Source organism: Oxyura jamaicensis, chromosome 5 (assembly GCF_011077185.1).
Source record: "Oxyura jamaicensis isolate SHBP4307 breed ruddy duck chromosome 5, BPBGC_Ojam_1.0, whole genome shotgun sequence".
Classification (NCBI taxonomy): domain Eukaryota; kingdom Metazoa; phylum Chordata; class Aves; order Anseriformes; family Anatidae; genus Oxyura; species Oxyura jamaicensis.
The window spans coordinates 56,759,180-56,786,046 of NC_048897.1; the positions used below are offsets into that span (position 1 = coordinate 56,759,180).

Genomic DNA, 26,867 nt, shown 5'->3' on the forward strand with positions numbered 1-26,867 from the left:
CATCTCTTAGATTCTGCAAAAAAATGTCAGCAACCCCAATCAGAAACAACTTTCAGGACCTTTGGACGCCCATTTAATGCCTGCAGATCCCCTAGGGGAGACTACACAGCTGACAGTGGCACTGGTGAGGAAACTAGAAGAGAAACATCCTAAGGCCTCAGCTCAAAGGTAAGCCACTGACAGAACTGATATTTATTGTTCAATGACATTAGATGTTTTCCTTCAGTTTCATGTAAGATTGATTTCCTGGATATTATTGAAATATCTCAAAAACCCTCTGGCTGATAAGCAAACATGAATTTTGCCTAAAATTAATGAAAAAGGGTGACATTTATGTGCACTTCTTTTAAAGATTGATGTGTAGAATGTTTGATAATTGAAAATTTATTTTTCAATTTTATCTACAAACCTCACATTACACAAATTACATAAAGAAATATAGCTTCTATCAATATTGTGACACCTTTTGTGCCACAAGATTTAAGTTTAAATGGTTAATGCTTTGTTATATACCTGAAAGTCATGCTGAGCTGAAGTACTAAGTGACAGTTAGTTTCAATATAGGACTGTATTTTAATTTTAGTAAGTAAAAGATTAATAGTAATGTTTTGAATTACTTCTACTTAAAGCTGGCAGAAAACATTGCCCTGGTTTGACAGTTCTTCATAATTGGGGAAAAAAAAAAAAATGTTAACTAAACAAATGCCATTCTTTAGATGTTTTTGAGCTCCCTTTTAAATGGAAGGCCACTAGACATTTCTCACTATTAGAATAAAAGTTGAAATAAGTTTTTGAATATTAAGCTAAAGAACTTGTCCTGGAGAACACAGACATTTGATTTAGATTATCTGCAGTCAAAATAGTTTATAAGCGTTGAATGCTTGACTTTGTCTTTATGCATTTCTTTCCACCAAAAGTGGAAAGTATTTTCCTGAACTATAATTAAATATTAAAATAATAAATTAATAACATTATTTTATTGCCAAAAACATTGGTGTTAAATAGCAGTGGCAACTAATTCAAAATTGCTGCAATTCCCTCTGTTATGGAAGTTACTAAGTGAGTTAAATCCTCTTTTCCTGCTGTTTTTGAGCAGACTGATAGACTAATGTATTCTGTAGCTCGTAGAATACTTTCAATGCCTTTCTGGAAGATGATGTGAAAAATAAGGGAAAGGTGTTTCTATCCTTCTATCTATTCCAATGTAGGAATTAAATTTGCCATTCTTTACAAAACATGAAAAACTGTCATAAGAGCAAATGAAGTATACATTGTGTTAGTAGAGGAAACTATCTCTGTGTCCTAGAATTTTTGTTTTGGGAGTTAGTCCAGCAATATAGGTCTATGAAGTGAATATCATCCTGTTCCTCCTAAGATGGTCAACTATTTTTACAAATCTTTTTGATTAACTGTTCTGCTCAACACATTTGTTGACTTTTTATCAGACTGGTTTTTGAGAAGTGATCTGAAGAGTCTCTAAAAGGAGATTCAGTTGCCAAAGCATATGTGTTTAGTGTGATTTTTAGGTTTTGAATATATCATCAGGCTTCCAGCTCCTTCAGGTTACGGTAAATCTCCTGCAAATCTTGTTACATCTGTAAGGTGCAGATCCTTTATGCAATGCAGATACATTAGGAGTCTCAAATACCAACAAGGGTCTATATTTAAGAAATTGAATCCTGCCCTAAATGTTTCCTTCTCTAGCTTAGTGTTTTGGGGGAATGTGCAGCTCAGAGCTTCATTATTAGGGTTTTGTTTGGTTCGGGTTCTGATTCTGAGAAACAGTCACACTTTCATGGAGAGTCACCACAGAATGAAGTCAGTGCCACAATGAAAGAAAATCTAATCTATAGGATTTTGTAGGAAGGGCTCTATGAAAACAGGGATAGATTTCAAAGAATGTGGTTAATTGGATTGCAAGTTAATCTGTTTGCAATAATTCTTATGCAGCTAGACTTTCTTATTTTTTCTGGTTGTAACTTGCATTGAGTCCCTTTCTTACCTTCCTCCTGGTTAGTCACTTGCACGTTATCCGATGATACATGGTAGCAAAGACAAGCAAATGGTCTTGTTTCTCTGCATGTCCTACCTTAGCAGTCACAACAAGTCCTTTGTATCTTTGGGGACACCTTATTCAAGGCGTCAAATGCTGTTTTTTCATTGCATCTGATACTTTCACAAATTTACAAGATGCATGATGTTGGTAGGATATGATAACCTGAACCTCATCTATGATTTACCTGAATTAATCCCTGAGTTCCTATGTGCAATGTGAAAAACTCATCCATTCCAGCAAATGCCATTGGCCAAAAAAAATCGTTTCTATTTCTAAAAGGCAAACATTACCCCAAATCGACAAAAAATCCTATCACAAGCTATTCCATGGGTACGGAGGGTTGAAATTGCTAAGACAACATGGTATTTAGATAAGAATGAGTGGACAACTGAGCTGTATGATTCTGATGTATGTACCTCCCTCAGTGTACAGGAACTAATGACTTAACTAAGAACTAACAGCCACTAACTTCCTTCCCATCCTTATTCTCATCTGAACTGCTCACATAAGGGAAACTGCAGATCCATTATCTCCTTTCACTCAAATTTTGGAGAATGAACACATGTAGAAAGATATTGCATAGTATCATCTTTGCATCAAGAGAACAACTTTAATGTTTTAGGTATTATATGGTAGAAATGTGATCCCCGTAACTTCTGACAGCATTTTAAATTACTTCTCTTATTCTTATGATCTTACTAGTTGGGCCCTGAAAAGGACTTGCATACAGTAGTTCACACTTTTTTCTTGTATGTATCTCTAAGAGGAATATTTTGTACTTCAAATGGCATATTAGTTCCTTTTGTTTCCATATTCGAATGTCAAACTACAATTCAACATGGAAGACTGCCAAATTCTAGTAAGAAAAAGGGGAAGAAAGAATACTTGCTTTGTATTTTGGGTCTCCCAGCAATGCACTGGATTTGTGATTCATCCCTTTAAACAGCACTGGTAACATTCCTAAAATTAGTCACCTGTTTTAATGTATTTTTAGTTTGCGGCCTTATTGGATCACTTTGCTTCCACAGGTAAGCCTGATTTCACAATTTTCTGATTTTGTCTCCAATGTGGATATGCATTTAAGTGTGTTCCGAGCTATGTACACGCTAGGTACAAGCACTCTTGGATCTGGGTCAGAATACTTACGACCTTGTCATTTTTAATACTAAGAGAGACACTTCTGGGGCAGTTGGTTTTATTTTATTTTTTTCTGAATCGGTTGGGCAGATTTGGTTATTACGTTTTTAAGACTTACCAGTGGAGGAAAAATGACTAAAGAACATCCCAGGGAGATGGAAATTTTCTCCCACTTTCATCAATGACACAACTATGAATTGCTAAAATTGTTTGTAATGGCTAATTGAATGTTTGACCTCGATTCTTTACAATTAATAAGCAGTTTATAAATTCTAAATGGACAAAATGAAGGTGAAAGTCTTGATCTACATTATAAATTATGATTACTCCCTGAATACAGATGAGAATGTATTTTTTTAAAAGATAGTTGTTTTTGGATACCAAGTATTTCAAAAATACAATAATTCATGTTCCACTTATAAACAGCTTTACACTGTATTTTTGTATTTAAAAGCTAGTCTGTATTAATTTTAAATACTCCTTCAGATTTCTTTATGAGAACTCCTTTATGACGAGTATCTTTTCACTGAGTTGCAGTGATTTTCCATGATGTATCTGCCACGTAAGTGTTCTAAAGGTTAAAGCTTTGAATTGGTGACATATTAGCTTTCATTATATGCTTTAGTCTCATCTTGACAAAATTATTCTAATAGCTATATCTGCCACAGATACAAATTTGGTTCTCAGCTCATCACAGAGGGGAAATGTTATATGTCCATCTGAAAATGAAGGGAATGTATAATAAACATTACAGTCCCATTTTTAGAAATCATTTGAATATATTTGTTTACATTAGTATACTGATTTGAGCGGCTTACCTTTATTTAAATTGAATAAGAACTGGGGGGGTAGGGAGGAGGAGAAGGACTGTAGTAGCCGACAAAGCATGGTGACCCAGCTTGTCACCCAGTGACCTGTGAGAAGGAAATAATGAACTGTGAGTAGCCGTCATCTTAACTGTTTCTGACAGTTTGGCTATGGGCACATCTGTGTTAGTTGCATGGAAAGGCCTTTGTTGTTTTCCCACTAGTGACTTTGCAGACCGCTGTGGGGTTTGCTAGCTGCCCTGCTCTTACACTTCCCCTCCTTTTTAAGTAGGAAGAGCAGCTGCCACTGATAGAGCTGACATTTCTTTTAATGATTTACTTGGCATTTATATCATTAAAAAGAAGAAATTAAGAGAATTCCTGGTTATTGTAAATAAAAATATTGTCTATATTCATGTAAGATCTGTTGCAAGGATGCCTGTAATCATTCTGTTACCTACTTAGAGCAGTGTTTAATATCCGTTGGTACCCTTTCTTCCCTATGTCTTGTCTTATTTAACTGTTTTGAGTAAATTATCAAGTCTACTGGTAATGTTTTATATAGTCCAAATTTCACTCTACATGTGGTGTGTGATAAAAGTAGGCAGCTTTTCATGACTAAATGATACGTTGCAAAACAAACAGAAAACACCATTTATTTGCTGTTACAGAAAACAATTGTTTCCCTTTCCAGATTGACCAAAGTATCCATGCCTTTTCTGGTGCAGTAGTGCTAAATCTCAGATAACTTGGCTTACAATGTAGTTAGAATATTCAGATAGGAGAATTAAATATAGGGATGCCAGTTCTCATAATGGTTCTTAGCAGTTGATTTGTGAAAGATGATTGTTAAGCAAAACATGGAATCATGATTTCTGAAAAATGACTAACACAATGACTCAAAGGGGAAAGCTGTCCATTTCAACAAACTGCAAATGTTTTACATGGTTATTATAACGCTTTTGTTAGATAATATTCTAGGAATGAGTTCTTACAAAGTATTTTGCATATTATATGAATATTAAAGACCTCACTCACTATGACTTGAAGTACAGCAAGCAGAACCTGAAATATTCTTTCTGCTGTTTTCCTCCTGTAGGCTTGGGGTGGCTTTAAATTATTTTCTAATTTTATACATTTCTGCTCCTTCTTTTGAGCTGCTTCATGTTCTAAGTTCAAGAGCTGCAGTCAACAGTAATCATATGCAAAGGAAAGAAATCTGTACTTTAAGTCAGGTTGAAGGCACAGATTTATGAATCAGTTCCGTTGAGGGCTATAGTTTTGCATGTGACACACTCTAAAGTACTCTTGCCTAATTGTGTGGTGATGGAACCAATAGATATATAAAATAATGTCTTGTTCCTCATTTTTGGTGTTGTCCAGTCCTTAGTTATTTAAACCTGGTACAAAGACATGGGGGTAAATAGGATACAGCACAATTCTCTACTATATTGTATGTAGTTCAGAGAGACCTTGTAGATACGTTCTGAACCCATACTTTCACCTTTAAAGTATAAAAGTATTAGTATTTTCACTTTTAAAATATAAAAGTATTTCGCTGAATGCTGCTGCTGTTCTAATCACAAGGAGGTCCCATAGGATACAGGAAAAGATTCTGTTCTCTGAGTAGATAGCAATCTCACAGGCATAAAACAAAGAAAGGATAGAGAGGGTACTGGCATAGAGAAGGGGTGACCTGCCTGGTTTAGCAGCTAGTAGCAGTCAGGGTTTTCTGAGCAGATAGTTTAGTTCCCCGTTTAATACCTGTGGATCATAGGACCCTACAGTGGGATTTCCTGGGATTCAAATATCTCATCAGAGATGTCACTAATTTGGGATCTCTAATTGGAGAAAAGTTTTTTGAGTTCATCAGTCCTCTGGGTGTGTTCATCCTCCACAGAAAGATTTAAGGGAGTTAAAAATAAGAATGGTCGTTTGTTTCCTTTTCTAAGGCGAAGTTCAGGATAACTTGCTAGGTTGTTTGCGGTGTCTTTGTAAGAGCCTCTTTTTGGTTAGTGCAATCTCAATTACTCCAGTTGTAATTTTGCATGTTTCTCTGGTTCTGATGAACAGTCCAGTGACTTTGGGGAGAGACTAACTGCATGAAGTGTGGTGATCAACCCAGAGGAAGGACATGGCCTGTATTTGGAATGCAGCACAACTGGAAATGGTAGGCATGCTCGTTGGGAACGGTCTCTTTAGACCTTCTATTGAGTTTGAGCATGTCCACTATTTCTGTTGCAGTTGAAAAGTAATGAGTTCCATTAAAGTTGTGATATGTCTGTGAAAAACTTTGTTTTAGCAAGGAATTGAATAATGAATTCACACTTTAACAGTTTTATTTGGAAGCCATTTCCCTTCTTTTTCAGAGCTTTTTAATATTTCACATATATATAATATTTCCATATTGCAAGTTCAATAGATGTATCAGAAACAAAATGTATTTTAATAGGGTGTTTTAATATGACCAATCAAATGCTAAGTAGATGACAAATTTGAGGTGAAAATTAATGGAACTTTTATTTGCTGGCTGGTTGGACACTCATTCATACAACTTGTGTCACTTGGAACTGTTCTCTTAACAAAACAATTATAACTAACCAACATTTGTAAAATATTAACCTTTTAAAAAGTATTAAATCTTAAATTTCCAAGACAGTGCAACAACTACCTCTTTGGACAGTCTATTAACTGAAGTTGGCTTTGATGATAGGAGGTGTAATGTCAGTCAATCTTGAAGGATTTTTTTTTTAAATTTTCAATTAAAAAGTTGTAATGAAAAAAACTGAATAGTTTTCTTCATTAAATATATATATATATATATTAGTAAGTGTTAGCTTTGCATTTTTTTCCATATTTCAAAGAAGGTTATGAAGTAGAGAATCTGAGGTGCTTTAAAAATTTGGAGAGTGCTATTATGTAAAAAATCTGTAATATCTAACCAAATGAAATCGCATGCGTAAGTAGCCTATATTTTTACAGGATATAGTTTACCTACAGATAAGCTTACATAAAATAATTGAATTTGTACATTTTGTCTTCAAGTGTGAATCCAATTTTTTAATAGTCAAGGTGTCTTTCATCACACTTGTGTACTGAGCTCATTCATGTTAACAACTGCTAGTTAAGCATACTTAAATTGTATGAAATATGATTTTCTTTCAAATTAACCTAAAATAGGCAAAGAAATCCTGTTTAAAAAAAAAAAAAAGTAAGCTTTTATAGTTAAAAATATGCTTGCAAGCATACAGCTCTGTTTATCCAGCTTCAAGTGATCATCAAGTGCTTATTATAAACTGATTAAAAAAAAAAAAAAATGAGTTAATGAACTTGAATGAACAAGGCCACAGCAGGAACTGAGTTGCTGACAACATAACTGGTTAGCAAAGGTTGCAGCTTGTTAATGCTTAACATATTGGAATAGGAAACAAAAGGGATAAAAAGGCATATCTAGACAGTCGATGTGTTGAGTAAAAATTGTGCCATTGTAGTAATTCTTAGTGAGTTGTCCCAATTGAAAGGACAGGCTATCTTTCCTCTGGTGATTATGGAATGGAAATAAGATCACAGACCAAAATGTAGTTGTGGTGTTACCTCTTACAGGTGAGTTACAGACTCTTAGCACATGCTGGTCAGGTTTCAGTTTTCTTTCCTCATCACTGTTCTTGGATTTGATTGCCCTCAATAATATACTTTAACCTTTGGTTAGCCCTGATGTGCTCAGGCAGTTGGACTTGCATGGTCTTTGAAGGTCCCTTCTAACTATTCTATTGTAAATTTTCCAAATATATGCAGAGGGCATAGAAAATAATGAAAACTTGAGATTTAGTTACAAGAAAGATGGAACATAGAGAATAGAAATGAATTAGATTGTGAAGAAACGTAAGAGCAATGGACAAACCCTCTCCTGAGCTTTTCCTGTCACATGTAGTAGTTTTTGAGGATGCTTTTCTTTTGTGGGTGCTGGTTTGTTGTGTGGGGGGATTTTTGTTCTTCTTTTTCCTGCTTTTTTGTCAAGATATCACCTTACCCAGAAAAAAATGTATATGCAAGAGTGAAGAAAGGGAAGAGTTTCTTATGACTACTTCAAAATGAAAGGTATATAATCCAAATATAATTTAATGAAGGTAAGAAGTCAGAATTTATCCTAAATTACAAGACCAAGTAGTTGATATTAGATGAGAAATAGTTTCATAATCCTTGTTTCTTGCTAAAAACAGGTATATCTGGAAGTCACGGTGAAATTGTATCTGAAGAATTTGGGTGAAGTTCTTCAGAGACAGGCTTTTAAATCTGTCAGATGGTGTTTTTTATTTATTTATTTATTTTTTTGGTAGTATATGAAAGTCCTGAGATTTAAGGTTAAGAAAGGTTAGGAAGTGTGACAGTGACTATGAAAGAGAGAATCTGATAGGTTTGTAATACTGTACATGAAAAAGTATCAAAAGAAAGCTTCGTGATGGTAATCCTTGTGTTAGTGAGAAGTCTTACAATATTAAATTTGTGAAATGTTTTTTTACTTGTGCACTTATCTCATTATACTGAGGATGTAACCTCCCTGACAAAGACAAAACTGACAAATGTACAAGCAACCTTCTCACTCCCAAGGAAAGACAAGAAAATTAGCTCTATGTGCTGCTGGAGTGCAACTCCAGGCTTCTGCAATGATAATAGAGATTAATTTGTAATAGTGTGTTGCCCCCTGCTCCTCTAGCCATCTGTAGATGATGGAAATGGTTGTGAATGGCAAGAAGCAGGGAGGCTTGCAGGGAGGAAAACCAATGAAACAGATTTCTCTCCTTGCTATGCGTGGTCTATTCTTTCGCTCATATGCATGAAATGACAGAGATCATAAAGATATAGTAGGGCATATTAAAAGTCCTTCAGGAAGGGCAGGATTGCATCTGTTTTCTTCTGCATTACTCAATTCATTTTTAAAGGACTGAAGCAATAAAACTTCTATCACTTGTCTTGGAGATGTCTTTTCTACAGCATAATACTCCTCTCTGTTAAGAATATTTTTTCTGACATTCAGCCAAAAAATATTATCTGCTCAATTTACTCCCACCACTCCCCCTGTACTACTACATTTTGCACCTTTCCCATAATTTCAATAGGAATTCATCCCACTTAATTCAGCAGTGAAGTTAAGTCATACACTGTTGCTTTGCTAGTCTCTACAAATGAGAAACGCACCTTTCTAAATTCCTCACATTGCTTTGACTTAGCTCCATTCTGGGAAAATCCTACATTTCATTACACTAGCGCTTACCGGGAAAGAGTTTTTCTGAAATATTGTAGGTGTGTTTTTTTTTGTTGTTTTTTTTTTTTTTTTTGTTTTTTTTTTTAAGTAAAAGTAAATCCCATTGATATGCACTTTTCTTTATGCTGTTTTACACTTTAAGGCCATTTGAGAGGTGATTCTGGCACTTAAGAAGCTTGACAGCAATTGCATATTTTGAAACTTATGCTTAGGTTTTCAAATGTGCTTGGAGAATGGAGGGGCCAAACTTAAGTACTCAGAACTGGCTTCAACCAGCACCTCTGGGCACACCTTTAATGAGCTTTTGGTAGAGTCCACATTGGGTCTTAAATGCTTGTTATATGCAAAGTGAAAGGTAGACTGTCTAGCAACACTGGCAGATAGTTGTTTCACCTCAGCTTTTTTGCTGCAAGCCTTATTTGGGCTGTGGCTGCACTTCTGATTTTGACTTACACTTGAGACCATTTTGACTTGCTCAATCTGTTTTAGCTGCAGGGATTTTTAGTAAGAGTAAGTCCTTACATTATTTTTCTAATACAGATCAGTTTTTTCAGATCATCTTTATGGCAGCTGGAAAAGTTTTCAGTCAGTCTGAATGTTTTTCTAAACACACCTTGATTTTCCAGCAGTATTACTTCACATGAGTGCTGTACCATACTAGGGTAGTATTTCTAATACAAACATATTTATATCAACTAAAGCTTTGTGTCAACATATGGTTCTCTTCCATTCTCTTCCCTCTTTCCAATAAAAAGTTATACCAGCAAAAGCATATTTTGTATTATAATTTGTGATGCTGTGTTTATCCTGCCTTTTCTTGGTTGAGGCAATGACTATGCTGGCAGAATTTTGTAGTGTAGGTGTGCTCTGAAAGATCAGAGATGACGGTTCTTAGTACAGGGAATAGAGAGGTTTAAGTAGCACTTGTCAGCTGGTGACCAAATATTGAGTCATGATATTACTGATACTGTTTTTCCAAGCAAAAACACTCAAATTATAAAATTGCTGGATATATTTCTGATACGGTTTCATTTTTCAGAACTCTAGAATTTTGCCTGTACTGCATAGAATAAAATAGTAAAAATATGAGGTTTCTTCTACTTCTATATAATATTTTAGATTTTTACGATGTTTTTTTTTTTAGGGTTTTCAACATTTCTTTTGTTGATCCACATCATTACAGCTGTATACAAAGGTAAAATTGTGCTTTCAGGTGTATTTTTATTTGTCTGTTAGAATATGAAATTGTGTTTAGAAATTAGTAATAAAAGGGTCCAAAAGCCTGATAAAGGATTCACCTAATTTACAATGGGGTGTTTTAGTTAAAAATAAAATAACTATTTAAGCATTTGCGTATATTTTGGTTATATGGGTGAGTGTCCATGTATAACAGTGCCATCCCTGTAAACCAATAGACTTCTGTCACTATAGCTTGATCAAAATCTCACTGGAGTTACTTGGAATCCTGCAGGATCTGGTCCATGAGCTTCTCGTTCCCTTTATGGTGTTGTGGTGGAGACAATAGCATAGGGACCACATTTCTGCAGGTCTCTACAAAATGTGCATCTGTAAACTCATACATCTTCATAAACAGGCAGAGTTTTTATAAACTTAAATTATCTTCTAAACTGGATTTCTTGATCTGATTTAAAAACCCTGCTTTTCTGGGTTGTATGGGGATGTGTATGGTTTAGAGGACGTATCTCCTAATTATGACTTTGAAGGAATTTTCACTTGCGGGGCAAAATAAACAAACTGAAATGTGTCGTATTAAAGGCAGACAGTGGGGCATTTTCAAAATATTATGATGGCACTTAAAGAAGACTGTAAAATTTTCAGGAAAATATTGAAAATAGAGATTGAAATTATAGAAGACATCCTTTGAAGCAGTGTATGTCTCACTGCTTCTCTTGATCCGGATTCTTTTTTGTTCTGGACTTCATGTTGACTCATCTTCTACCTCTACATATTGAAGGTTTCCTCTTACCCATCATCATGCGCTGTTCTTTCTTCTGTCTACTGTATATCTCTCCAAATATATGTCAGCAAGAATGATTACTGGTGTTTTCTACTTCTGTATTTCATCCATCTTTTTTCTTTTCAGCTTAATATTATGGACTTCAAAATAACACTAATCAGTGGCATTCAGATAACAGTCTAGAGAGTTTTGTCTGTTACTTATTGCTCATTGCATTCCTTTATTTTTAGATATAACCTTGCTACTTTGTAAAATAACTTTCTTACAAACTAAAACACTTGTTCATTAATAAACCAGTGACAACATGAAGACAGTAAATTAAAACTCTAAAATGCAACAACTGAGTCCCTTTTAATCTGGTTCCAAAAAGGAAAAGTTAAATGCTTTTTTTTTTCCTCAACTGTAAACCTTGACTTTCCTAAAACCTTTCCTAAAACAAGGGCACATGATTTTTACTAAGATAAATTTTATATTCTAAGGTAGTCTAGTACAAATTATTAGTGACGTGAAACTGATAATAGATTTATTTTTTTGCCATGAATCCAAAAGATGGATGTAAAATCAATTTTTATTAGCTAAATAAAACTCCATCAATACTTTAGCTTTCTTTCTGAACTCTACAGAAGTCATTTTTTAAAATGTGTTTTTCACAGTGAGGCTTTTATTCCTTTTTCATTTGACTTTGCCAGTAGGGTCCTCTGTTCAGTGTTTCATCCAAAGAAGACACCTTTGACAGTATGGATGCTCTTCCCCTACAAGCACTGTGCCTCTGTGTCATCACTGAATTACAGCCTAAGTTTTTATGTTGTCCTTCAACCCCTGACCTTCTGGCCTAAAGGCAAGAATATTACTACCACAGCTATGCTGAAGCAGAACGCAGGGAGCATGCAAAGATGAAACAATGTGGAACTAGTCAAAACTAAGCATTTTTGCACATTTTCCTCTTTTTTTTTAAAAAAAAAAAAAAAGGAAAAGAAAGAAAAACGGTTTCACTTGAAGCTTAAGTAACTTTAGGCAGCTTTAGTTTGTTCAGTGACCCAGGAACAAGTACCATCATCCTATTAGTGTCCATAATGTGAGATAACTATACCAAAACAGTCCCTTGAGCTGCTGTGCATGCATATATTTTGAGGAAGCTGAAGACAATGTGTTTGTCATTTGGTTGTGTTTTTGTTTTTTTTTTTCTGAAGTATGTTTTTTCATGGTGAGAATTATTATTGCAATCCATTAAAAGTAAATTAATAAACCACACAAACAAGCTTGTGGTATATACATAATGGATCTACGAGCACCAATAGTAGACATCATTCTAAATAATATTACAGTAGCATGTGTTAGAACACGTCTCTTTCAATCTGCTTCATACTGCTGAAATGAATCATCATAAGGATTTATCAACACAATGAAGGCAGAATGGATCTTTACAAGCCCAAGTTTTGCTCTGAATTTGTTCAGAAAGTGTAGTCTTTTAGTATCTGTGAGATTATATAAAGTTAGTTTGTTAAGGAACGTTCCTTTCTTTGTTCTGAAACCTGTAACTCCTTGCTCCGTGTGATGACCTCCTACTACTTAGGTTGAAATAGATGGTGAACAGTCCAGTTCACTTCTCCATGCTTATTTGTTATATTCCATGTCTTCTCTTTCCAAACTGAAGAATCACGATCTATCAGACAATAGAGGTATACTCTATTGTTCATTGCATAGAAACCTAGCTCTCTAGTTTTGTGCCTAAATACATATATATGTTCTCAATAAATAGTGGAATTTGTTGCAATTCTGGTTTATGATAATTATTTTCTCAAATTTCATTCTGAAGACATTTCTTTTACATTTTGCTTATGTCTAATTTTTAAAGAACCCTGTGTATGTGTTCAAACAAAAGTTTCAGGTATGTTCAAAAAATCCCAAAACCTAGGATGTGAACAGATGCAGCACTTGTACGTATACTTAAGTTATTTTTTAAAATTACTTCTGAAACTGTGCAAAAAATCTAATATTTAATTGTACTTTTATGTTTAATATTTAAAAGGTTGCTATATATCGCACTGTAGTGTTTTCTTCATGCAGACAGATAATTTCTTGGAATGCTGCAATATTTTGCACAAATTCTGTCCTGTTAGTTCAAATGAAAATTCAGTGTATCATATAATCTTATTTAAAATGTTGATGGAAATGGTTTGCTCAGCTGTTATGACCTTTATCCTTATGAAATGTATAGTGTCTAAATGATTAATCTGAAGCCACGTCCGCTCTGCATATTTCCTATTGTAAATATTGTAAATGCCTTGAGATGAGCATTCCTCCACCAATTATAATTTTTTAATGTAAGGTATATAATGTGTACACTGCAAAATTTGTTTTGTACACTTAAGCTGCATATATGACTTTTTTCTAGGGAAAAAGTATAAAAGAGGTTAGATCCTTAATGCATTTTCTTTAAGAGCTCACTTACACCTTATTATACTTTCAAGCTTAGATAGAAATAACATTTAGCCAATACATACAAATATTATTTTAATTCAAAATAGAAAAATGAAATAAGTAAATTAGAAGGAAAATTACCCATGAAGTATGACTGTGTTCATTTTGTTCTTGTGTGGCTTTGAATATTGAGATTACAAGGATAATTCAGGATTTAATGACATATTAAATTCCATGAGTAGGCTGATATCCCAGATAACTTTTTGCTACAAACAAATTAATACATGAAAATCCTTCTACTGTTCATGGGCTTTATTTTGCAAAATTCTCAGCACTTTTCAAGTCTAGTAAAACCTTTATGCATCTGGTTAATTGAATGGCATTAATATTTGATTTTAGTGGGACTTCAGATGCACACATTTGCTTTGCTTGATTATGCCTGTTTGCTCACTATCAAGCACTGTGTAGGAATACTGTCTCGGACTTTTACAGAACTGTGATGTAGAAGGATACTCAAACTACAGGGAAATTCTAACAGTATTCCCATATCTGGTTCTTCTCTCCTTCATTTGTCTTAGGCCGTGCACCTCTCCACTTCACTAATTTATACCAGGATAAGTCAGAGGAGCCCCAGGTTATAACTTCGGTTAGGCTTTTTGTTAGGGAATATCAGTAGTCTTGGATCACCCTTCTGCATATTAAGTATTTCTGTCAATTAAGTGAGTTTTCATACATTTTTGTTGAGTGTTTGAATTGAACTCAATATTCATAGCACTGTCAGTAGAATGTCTGCTGCAGGACTGAGATTATCCTAATGTTCAGTTTGTAAGAACAAGCACAAAAGCTGCCTTTTTCATAAGTACTGATAGAACTCAAATAGTTTAAATGATATGTCCACAAGAGAACGTATCTAGGGCTTTTCTATTAACTAAAACAAGACAGCTGCCATTAATAATCTTTACAGAAAAGAATGTCTCAATATTTCCCTTTTTCATAATTTGTTCGTTCATATGTCAAATGCATATGAAAGTAGGAAGGAGGGAACGTATTTTTACACTTTTAATACATAAATCATCACACTGTGTTATAATTCTGTTTTACTTAAGCTCATAAGAACCCAGGTAAAAATAACTGCATTCAGAAGTAGTTTCCTCTGCTTAAAAGGCTCCAGGGGAGGAATCTCTAAATTAGTTCCCCCACCCCCGGCAAACACGCAGCCCTTTATGTTAGTCCCATTAATGTTCCGTAATAAGTTAGTCTTCAAATATCAATAAGATGATGCGGTCTTGATGGAAGTTAAATGTCCCTAAATCCTATGAATTGATCTGCAGGAGCTGTTTTCCACATGAGTGGTGCCTTCACCCAGGCATACATCCGCAGAATGGTGGAGGTCAGGGTGATGAAGGAGGAGCGGGCTTGGCGGCACACATGCACTCTATTCCTGACAGTGTCTTGCTTCAGCAAAGGGAAGTGAAGCGCATATACCATGCTCAGTGGCATTTCCAAATGCAGCTCAGCTGGGGGCCTGTGCTTATTGCATCAGTGGCACATACTGAGAAAAAAAGGAAATACATAATTTTGTCAAAGTAGTAGATCACAATCTCCCCCTCCTCCTTCAAAATCATCACCAGCACACACTAATAGCTCTAATAGATACAGATTTTATGCATATTTCAGTCACAGCAGTATTTCTAATGCATATGTGAAAGGGTCCTTAATTTATGTCTACCAACTGTGTGGTGCCCTTCTTTTGGGTAATGTCATCATCCTAATGGTGTTTCTATTATAGTCAAAGGTAGCAAATGAGGCTTATTGCAGGAAGGTAATTGATTTTCACTGAGTGAAAATGTAAATAGCCATAAGAAATCCTATGAAAGACAAGCAGTTCAAAATTGCCAGGAAAAAGAAATATTCATATACGTTACTTATTGGTGTTAGTACCTGGAAAATGTTCCTTATTTTAAGAAACCCACAATGACTGTATTTCACATTATTTTATTTCAAATTGAAGTAAAAATTGGAGAATTTAGATGATTTTGTCTTTACCAGTTTGACCGTGCATTTTATGAAAATTACTATCATGTTCAGTAAGGGTGCTTCATTTTGTCAGGTTTCTCTCAAGTGGAAACACTGAATAAAATTCCTGATACAGACGTGTAAAGAAAAATGATTCTTATCTGGAATTTCAGTGGTAAGAGGTAATCATTTAATGTATTCTATCTGTGGATTTTCAGTGGGAGCTTTCCTTCGCATCTGAAGGGTTACTGGGCATAGTGCAGTTTACTCAGACCTCAGAATTCCAGAAGAATGCATGAGTTAAAAAAGAAAACATGCCCTTTGTGTTCTGGCTGCGTTGCAGCCACTGTTTTAGGGAATTGTTTTAGGTCAGCAAAAATAGCCACCTGTGGTTATAGTCTTTCTGTGTATTTTGCAAAGTGTATTTTTTGTTGTTTTTTTTTTTTGTTGTTGTTCTTGTTGTCTTTGTGGTGTTTTTGTTTTTTCCCCACAGAATATTGTCTTCCCATTATTTTTGCTGTCCACAGTGTGCTCCTAATTGCCAAAGTGATACCTGCTACTAAGGGCAAAGCTGACTAGATGCACATTTACCTCCTTTCAGTATTGCACTGAGTTTAAAGTCATGTGTGTTTTATGATCAAGGACTGATGGCAATAGCTTATTTTTCTCCCATGAATAAGCTGATTTTCAAATCTTCCAATGAGTAAATGACCAGGAAATCCTGCACACTTTAATCCCTGCTGGCTATACCCATTATCTCCAAAGTCATAGTTTTGTCTCAGCATAATTGTTTGGAGGTTTTTGTCCTGTAATTATTATTTTCATAACAAAACCCACTCTGCAAATAATTTATTTTGTTTAGAAACAGGACACTTTTGACTTTGTAACTAATGAGCGTTTATCCTTCCACAGTTTGCCTGGAGGAAAATAAAAAGCGCCATTGATATTTCACTTCAACTATGGCATTGCAAATGCTCTCAGTGTTTCAATACGGTATAACAATACTGCGATTATTAAATATGAATGTAAGAGAGCTCATTTTCAAAGAGTCTGTGAAAGTTACAGATGACACTGTTATTAGTTCCTTTAATTGATATCTTCATTTAGTGTTTTTCTGTACATGTTTTATATGGTCTGGATGGTGTATATAAACACAGGTCAAGCTCTGCAATTTGTGTAGGTGCAGAACAAATAAGAAAGTGCTTGAATTTTTACAATAACAGAATAGAATTTTCTAAACATATTAAGTACCTTTATCCAGTTTTATGGGATCTCCTTGCTTGACAAGTGCCTACAAATTTTAAACATTAAATCTGTTGTTTCTATGAACAACTTACTTTTAAAAAAATCTTCATATTAGAAACCCTGTACAAATAATAGTACAGCAGTCTTCCTCTGTATAGATACAAACTGTAGTTAAACACCTTAGATTTAGAGTAACTGTCCATTATTGCCTGTTTCATGTCAGCATTAATCTATGAAATTGAAAGCAAAACTGAAAATCTCATCCATGAATGTTGCTTAAATCTTCATATATGGTGTCAGAAATGCAGTGAGTCTGGTGCTTTTTAGAAGTATTTTTATGGTAAGCCTGCTTTTTTTCTCTGAAATGAATCTGCAGATTGGCTGGTGCATTCACTTTAATTTTTAGGTACTCAGATTTAAAAAAAAAAAACAAACTTTTTGAAGTGGGTTTTGTTTGTTTTTAAATAGGGAGACCCGGGAAAGAAATCTCAAGTAGGCATAGTTATTAGTACTGTGGCCTATTCAAGCAGGTTTTGAAGCTTTGCCTCTAGTAATTTGAGGACAGTGATAATAAAGCAATCGGGGAGTTTAATACCTAACAAAAGGAAAACTTCTGTTAGTGTAACAAAACATTCCACTTTGCAGAGGTAAAAAGATGGAAGTCTTAGGCAAACGTTTAGCAAAATGCTATACCTGTACGGTCATTACATAAATATATAGTTGTATTATATAGTCATAGGTTTCATTTCTTTAATTATTGCTACCTAACAAAGTCTGATATCCAGTATTTTTTTCTTAAAACCAGAAGAATAGCGGGCAATATGTAATTCTGTAGGTGAGATTTGAATCTGGAAACTTGAATACTGGTTAATTGAGAGTATTTGAAACTTGAATCCAAATGCTTTTAAAAAATCATGCCATTTTGTTGTTTGACACTAATTTTCTTCCCAGCATGTATTAGCAATGACTGAAATTAGCTCCCAGTGAATTATAGTTAAGCTATTTTATGCCATCTGCAAGAAGTTTCTGATGGCAGCACTGTCTTTTTTTTTTTTTTTTAATTTAATTCTCTGAGAATTTAGAGCTCATGGAAGGTGAATTTGACAGCGTTGTAGGCTTCCCACCTCACAATGCTAACTTAGCATCATTAGTGGTGTTTCCACTGCTGGCCTTAGCCATGACCTGGAGGTATAGATTCAGGTTCCAACGTGGTATAAATTCTTAGGGTTTCTCCAAACACAAATGTTTCAGTCAACTAGCAGGTTACACCAGCTGAAGTTCTGACCAGCATTTCAAAGTAGAACTGGGCTTTTATGGAGTCATGGGTGAAATCATAACCAGAGCAAGTTCAATGCAGATTAGTTAACCTTTGACTTCTGCAGGACCAGGATTTTGCCCTTCAAACTTCCTGCTGAATTGTTAGAAGCAACAAGAATGCCAATAGTGCCGGGCCTGATTGCGTGCCACACAATGCAAGTCTACACTAGAATGACACTGAATCTATTTATCCAGCCAAATCTATCCTTTATGCTTAAAAATCAATCCTTTATACTTAACGTACTCTCCCCAGGTGGTATCTAAGCAATTCTCAAGTATTAAAAAGTACAATCAAAAAACCACCAGAGCTAGACTGTTGGTAGATGGTGGTAGTGTGCTTACCATCTATAATTTTATTTTTAGCCTTAGGTTTCAGAAATTTAACCTTCCTAAATTCTTGTTAGTGCATGACACTTAATGTGCACATCTTGAACTGGATTACATATTATGAACCAGTAATTCTGTAATGAATGTTGAACATATCAGTATCTCCTGAGAAACAGAAGCGATACTTTGAGCATCGGACATGCTATTTTCTATCTTGGGAATATGAATCTGAAACTTGAGAGTATAAAATTACAAAAGGAAGTGTTATATTTTTGGGTCAAGACCTTTATCAGGTAAATGAATTTGCAGTGGTGAGATACGGGCAGTATTTGACCTTCTCTGTCATTCATAAATTATGGTGGGTAGTTAGCATTCATAAGAAGTCACCAAATAAATTCTTTGCCTTAGAATAATTATGATTGAATTAGAAATGCACAGTGCTGATAGCCTGACCTCAAGTATACGGGTTTCTTATTTAGAGAAAAATGCTTAGCTATACGTCTGTTAGTCTGCTAATTGTGTACTTATATTAAGTAAGTATGTAACTTAATTCCGAACAATTGATGGAAAGCTTTTGTGCAGGAAGATGAAAGGGGAATGGCAGTTCATTCAGACTTTTCAAGAAACTAACCAGAATACTCTGCAATTTTATATATATTTGCATTTTAAAATAGAAAATTGTCTGCTTTCTATAGAGTAGCTATATTATTTTTACGACTTCAATTCGAAAATGATTGCAGATTTTAAACTTTTGTGAGGAATTAATGCAAAGCTTCAGAGATACTGTTTCTTTAATATTGTTCTGCAGTTAACGTTTCTAAGCTCTGAAACAACTGATAAAGTAGTTGAAGTAAGTAAATAAGTAATAAAAAGCACATCAAAGTAGTTATGATGAGACAGCCAGATGGCAGAGAATTGCAGTTCTTGCTGTAATTTTATCAAAATTACTATTGTCATGGCATGTTAGTTTTCATAAGAATTTGTACAGTCACTGATCTTATACAGACAAATTAATTTCAGGTTCTCTCATGTGTAGTCACATAACAGCTATACTTGAGCACGCACAAAGGAAAATTAAATAATCATAGTCACATAAACTTGAAAAGCGGCACAATTTCTTAAGTTTACTATTCCATAACGTCTTGGGATCAGTGATCATTTTTCTTATGGTAGACTCAATTTGATCTACAGGAGTTCTGCCATTATATAGTTTCTGCTGCATTTAATCTTCATTATGAAAAGATATAGTATCATCTAATAGGGTAGAATTAGTAGTAATGCACCAGCATTGTATTAATTCCTGGGAGTTATATCATTTCATGGAGTTTCATACTTTTTACTCTCATAAAACTACTGGGATGAAAATAATTGAGCCATTGAAGTTTCATGAATACATTGTCATTACATGTTCCCTTTTTGGTAAAGGATACCCCATGTCCTATAAATGTTTGCAGAGGAGGAAAGACAGAATTACATATAGTGAAAACAACCATACTTTGATCCAAGTGCTATCTAGGATATTGGCACGCTTGAACTGTTCATTTCCCATCACCATGCTGCCTGAAGCAGGAAGCCCACGTGGCAAGCTGTGAGGGATTTCCTCTTCTTAAAGGTGGGATTTTTATGCAACTGGTCTGACCTCCTGTTTCTGTTGTTACATGTTTTTGTGCAAATCCTGCCTCATTAAAAAATGATAGGTAAAGCAGGTGCATAGGCATTATAGAACTTAATCTACTTTTAAAAATTCAGGTAGTCTGACTCAGTAGGCTTCTATAGTTTCCTTAATCAAATTCAGGCAGTGTAACTAAAGACGGTCTTCTTTTTTTATTTTTTTGAGTTGCTAGTCCAAAGGCTTTGGAACTAACTTTTTTTTTTAAAGACTCATATTTAAGTTATAATGTAATCTCAATTAAAAAAAAAAAAAAAGTGAAAATCCCTACAGAGAAATTATCAGGCTTATGGTGATAGATGTTTAGGTTCCAAAAGCTTGGTAGCTTTCTTAAGCATGTAAAGGAAAACAACAAATGTAGAGGAACCTGAAATTTCAGTTATTTTTCACATTGCTGAAATTTCACCAACTTCAATTCTTCCTAAATGTAATTTATCTAAAAAAAAAAAAAAAAACATACAGTAGTGGAATTACTAAATTAAGGCTTCTGACTGTTTCTTTGAACTTCTGAACATCTGAAACATCTGAAAGCTAGGTATTTATTCATATACTCCCTATTTTTATCAACAAGTATAAAAGCAACTCAATGCAAAAATCTGTTGTCTGATGTTATGGTCATAGCATTTGGTCCAGAAACAATGAAATAAAATTAGGAGTGTCTTGGTGTAGATTGTGGTATGCGGACATTATGAGGATATGAATGTGTCTCGGAAATTGGTGTTGTATTTGTGTTGGTTTCTTGGTTCCATTTTTGACTAGTTCCTGTTCTCATAGTTTCAGAGACCTTTTTTGTCTACAAAGATTATTGTTGGTCCATTTTTTTTGAGGGTTTACTGTACAAAGGGAAATGATTGGGAATATATGCAGGTCTCTTGGAGAATAACTTGTTTTTTAAAGTACTCAAAACAAGCATGAAATATTAACTAAAACCAAATTGAAGGGGGGGGGGGTAGTTATTAACAGATTATTCCACGTCATTGACATTTGAAACATACAAGAAATCTGTCTACAGAGAAACACGCATACATATTTGAAGGCGTAAGATATACATGGTTTCATAATATTTATTTACATATATGTGAGAAAATGCTATGCAATTACATTAAGTGTAAACCCAGTGTAAGGATCCGTATTTAGTACTTCTCCTTTGAGCAGGTTTGTTTTACATCCTATCCCTGTGTAGATCCCCAGTTACGAAAATTTGTGCCTGTACAAATGTCAAACTAGGCTGTGAGATCGGTACCTGTGACATCACAATACTTTAATCACAGAAATTTGGTAACTCCCAATGGCTGTTTAAGGAATGTATCATCACAAGAATTTGGCAAAATACAATGAAAGCATATTGGAAAATACAAACAGTTTGTAATCAAGACATCTGAGACAACTTTGTTATTAACCAAAGGGTAGAACTTCAGGAAGTTTATAAAAGTAGGCTTAGTCTGAAGCTGAAAAATTGCCTCCTGTATGGATTTTACTAGTGCTACAGGGTGAAACAGCTCTTATAGAAGGCAGCTTTGTTTGTCCTATACCTTGTGCAGTTTGCTATACGTTCTGCTTGTGATGTTTGCTTAACATGAATTTAGACTCTAATCTTCAGATCACCTGCAACAGACATTCGCAGAGGCAGAAACATTATTTGCTACCAATTCTAAAGCTCACAAACAGACTCAAAATGAGAAAGTTAATGTCATAATTCTATGTAAATTCCAGTAACATATTGATTTTGAGCTGTTATTTTCTTGATATTTTAACCAAGAAATGGAAAGCTGAAATTATACCATAAAATGAAGCTGTATGCAGCCACACATGAATCTCATGTATATTTATGCAAAAAAAAAAATCACTGAGGAATGACAATGATCTGCTAAGATCAGCTTAATGTAGAATAACAATAATAAATAGGCAAAAGCTACCAATGTGATGGAAACAAATCCTGCTTGAGAAATATACCACAAAATAGAACAGTTGAAAACTAGTATTGAAACACCTGGAGGGAGGGAAGATGGAAAGAGAAAAGGAAAAATTAAGCAAGTAATAACATGAGCAGCTGGAGACAAAAAGAGAAAAAAAAAAATAGCAGTTGATGAGAGAAAGAAAAGAAAAAATGAAGCACGCGGTTGAAAACCTGTTATTACCAAGAAACAATTTTTAATGTGGCTAAAAATCATGTTTAACAACAAAAACAAGACTTAATTCATTATGAAAATACCCAAGAGCCATGAACTGTTCTTCTTGGAGGTTAGTGGAAAACAGCTTTTAATCCATTACTTTTTTCCTGTTAAGTTGTGAAAAATTGAGCCAACATATATCTCAAGCAAACGTATTTACCCATTGTACAGTGGGTAAGATATTGGTAGTCACGCAATGTATAAACAACAGCGAACAAGATAATCTCAGTATGTGGGACAGAGACCAAAGAGAGTATCCCCAAGATGTTCCGGGGTACTAATAAGCTTTTGTGTATAGTCAAGGCAGGTATACAGCATGGTTTACTCCACTTATTTTTGCAGGCTCATAAATGTGATCTTAAAAAAATAAAATAAAATTAGACATTGGGTCTGTAATGTGACTGACTTGTTCAGAATTCTTTGGGACAAGGTAGAATTCAAGTTAGATCCGTGTTTAAACAGCAGTCGACTTGCAGGATATTTTACAGGAATAAGACAGGTATGCCTCCTTTGCATTGCTATCTGTGTTCAGTGTTTTCACTAACCTGGTAAAAAAAATAAAAATAAAAAATTGCATATTCCACTTCTGTCTTCTACATGTTCATGCTGTTGCTCACTGAGGCTGAAGATACGTATGTTTAAAAAAAAAACTTAAGTATGGGGTAGAGCACGTCTGATCTACTTCAGGAGATCTGAAGTAGTTGTTTACTGCTATTTCCTATTGAGTGGATCCTAATGGAGAATCCATGTCCTGTTCTGAAGTTGCTTAGGGAGCCTCTTGGTGATTTTTTCTTGTTGACCCCTTTTCTGTTCTGTCCACCCTTCTGGAGTAATTCTGGGTCTTAAGTATGTCTCTGGGTGACGGGAAGATATCCTGTGTCATGGAAATGTCTTCATGGAACACTATTCATTAATTTAGTTTTATGGTATTGGATTTTTATTTTGGAGATTCTCATGAACAAGTAAGGGGATCTGCACAGTTGTAAATACCTGACTAATTACTGATAACAGGATTTTTTATATATATTTTTTTTTCCTGGAGAAAATGTGGTTTAGATAGAACTGCTCAGGGACAAGCACAAAAAAAAAGTCACAAGTCACGAGTCACAAGGTCAATCTGAAATCTGACAAGTTTCTAACCAAAGCAGTCAAGTTGCAAAACTGAAAATTAACAAGCACGTTTTCTTTTCTTATACAAAAAGTATATTCTGCAAATACTGAACTGCTCATGTGTTTTTAAAGAAGCAGCACTTGTAGCCCATGTTTATGGAAATGGCTGTGTGTTTGTTAGCTGTGTGCCCCCCAGTTCTTTCTCCTTGCATTTCTGAGATCAGCAAGGCAACTGTCAATGCTGATCGAACTTCCTTCAGGAGAGGCCATACAGGGAATCTTATCTTATAAAAAGAACAGCCAGCCTCTGCCAGTAGACAGTGCCCTGAAGGAGAACACTTGAAATAGCAACATGTAGTGGTAAGGAAGTTAAGGAAAGTGTGGAAAGCATGTTATAGTTGTACTGCTTTTTGTCATGTTCTGTGTCAGCAGTATAGGCACAGTTGTCTTTCTACACAACATACACCAACTTTTATGCAATTTTTTCCTTTTGTAGACAAATATGTATTTTAATTTACCAAACTGAGGAGTAAAGTATTTCAAAATGTTTACTTGTATTTGTTTCTTCTTAAACAAAGGAGGTCCTTTTTGGACAAAATGACTACTGCTTTGTTGAGATATATATAAGCATTGTACCCAATGCTGATTATTAATTACTAGAATATTAATTACTAGTTCCAGATGTCGTGGAGTTGGACCAAAGACCATGGCAGTGGACAGTGAGATAGAGACAATCCTCATGGTCTTTGTGTGTTACACTTTGTTGACCTTATGGCCAGCTACAAAGTTTGACTGCTGTTCCTGGGTGAAAAATATTTTTAGATCTGTTAAATGAAGCATACTACTGTTTATTTTTTAAGGACCATAGGTATGCATAGCACTTCTAAAAAAAAAAAAAAAAAAAGTGTACCAAAGCAAAGTTCCTACCCTTGTAAACACCTGATGCACAAAAAAACCCTTAATTGTATAGACTGACGAGCAACAAGCTACAAAGGAACAGCAAAGGAAAAAATACTTTTTCATGAGATACACGGAAATCAATACATAACTAGTATAATATATAAGTGCATAGTGGAATTATCTGTATTATGAACAAAAGACTCTTCTGGCCCATGCACCTTTTTTTCCCCACAAATAAAAGGGAACCGATTTTCTCTGTAAACTACACATGAAATTGGCCATTGAATTCTTTGTAGCAAGGCTTTATCACCAGTTTAAGAGACAGTTCATGTATATTTTTATCTGCATACACAATGCCCTGAGTCAGTCATTTATGAGGAGGCATGTGCCATCCTTAAATAAGATCTTAATGCACAGTTATGCACTTCAGCCCATAGAGCACATCCTTAAATTTTATTTTACTTTCATGAATACCTGTGCTGACCCGCTTCTGTTGCACTACAGCTTGTCACAGCAAAACTTAAGGCCCCATATGCAGGCCAGACATAGAATTAAGATGACCTGATATCCTTAAATCACTTACTACAGCATCTGTTTCCTAAGAAGTCCCCAATCAGTTGTTTAGGCACTGAGATTCTTAAATTTAGTATTTCTAATTTTAAAAGTATGATGGCTTTCTTCTGAAAGTGCCTGAGGCATTTTAACTTCTGAGTAGAATGCTCCTTGATGTGCAACATCCTCTTCACTTGGAGTCATGAGATAGCTACAGCAATGCCATCCTACTAGCACGATGGTATGTAATAATGACAATTTCTAGGGAGTCCTCCAGAAATATTTAGGTCATGCTCCAAAAATCTATACCATGGATTTTTTCTGCCTGTTTGCAGGTTGGTTCTTTAGTTGTTTACCTAAAGTAATTACACTTTATTAAGAGAAGGTACCTGCCATTTCTTCCAGTGCTTTCTTACGAATTTTGAAGTAAACGCTGTTTCATCAAATAATGAAGTAAACAAAATGTAAGGCTACTTCAGGAAAATGTACAGAACTTACTACAGACAGATTCTTGAAAGTTTCTCTTATGCCTTTCAGCCCCTTTGGGTGAACAAAATAAAGAAAAGATCAAGAAGGTGGAGGAATGTTACTGTCAAAAAGGAAAAGCCTTTAGAGTTGGTGGGTTTTGTGCAGGCATGAAGCAGATACAGTGGTGGTAGTGGGTACAATTTTTCAAGTATTTTAAAATCAGTTAAGTATCTGGACTTGCACCTATGTTCATCCTGTAAATGGGAAATTCCTTCCTATTCTACTCTACTTTTTCATTCATTAGCAAAAGCAAGTTATAGAGCCATTAAGTTATCTGTTAGAACTCTTTGCTTTGTTTGTCAGTGAGACAGCCAGATGCTTTTTAAAGTATAGGCCCCTACCCCTATGTTTTTTCTTTAAATTCCCTATGGGATAAATATTCATCCCATATAGATTTTTAAAATATAATTTAAAATCAAAATTATTTGCAGGCTTAATTTTTGCCTGTTGCAAATGAGAACAGGAAAGGAGGCTGCGTGCAGAGAGGACTCTTCTTGGCAATCCGTCATGGCTATCTTGATTCTGATTTTGTAGTTGAGAGAATCAAATTTGGCATAAAGGACAAAGTCCATGGATCTGATAAATCAATCTTAGTATGTTGCCCCTAGTAACCTATTGTGTTCCTTTCTTTTTAAAAAAGTTATAAGTTGATAAGGACTGTACTTGGCAAACAGGAAACTTGCAGTGTTGTAGGGACAACTCAGTCTGGCTATTTTCTTCAGATAGATAGCACTCTGGATTCAGGTGAGCTCCAGTACTGACAGGCTGCTACCAGACAAGGTCCAGTCCTCCTGGAAGCTCTGATCTGAACATGTCTGTTTGACGTCAAAGTGAGGAATGATCAGATGGAAACTCTTTTCCTCCTGCTTTTCTTAAAAAGCAGAGCTATCATTAATAAGCTGTTTAAATTCTCTCTGTGTTTGATAAAGGACACTTGGATGGTTTTCCTGCTAAGTATATATTGTCTCTGGTCAACTTCTACAAAATATTCCTGACCTTATAGAAACGCTCTAATAAATACACAGGAAATCTGACTTGCCTGTGTGCAACTACCCAATGCTTCTCAAAACAACTCATCCTATGTCTAAGGAGAGAGAAACTATTAACTTTTACTCCAAGTATCAGAATGAAAAAGTGGAAAAGGAGCTAATGTTTGAAGCAGATTTTACATCATACTTTGTCTGGAGTAACCTCAGACTAACTGAGTCACTGGGCTATAACAGTAGTATTCTTTTGTAATTTCTTTGTAATTTTCACTTCTGCTGTAATTTTCATCCTTCTGTGAATGTTGGCTTCCTGGCTGGTCACGTTAATCAAGAACTCATGATGTTCAGATGCTCATGATATAATGATTTCACAGAGACCAGGCAG

The 26,867-nt window shown here is 34.9% G+C and overlaps 1 long non-coding RNA gene across 1 annotated transcript in view; it reads left to right on the forward strand.

Moving 5' to 3' along the window:
- LOC118167975 overlaps positions 1-26,867 on the forward strand; it is a 72,955-nt gene that overhangs the window by 18,464 nt on the left and 27,624 nt on the right. Inside the window, exon 7 of the long non-coding RNA XR_004751318.1 lies at positions 11-168. This is a non-coding gene — a long non-coding RNA (uncharacterized LOC118167975). The remainder of the gene's footprint in view (positions 1-10; positions 169-26,867) is intronic.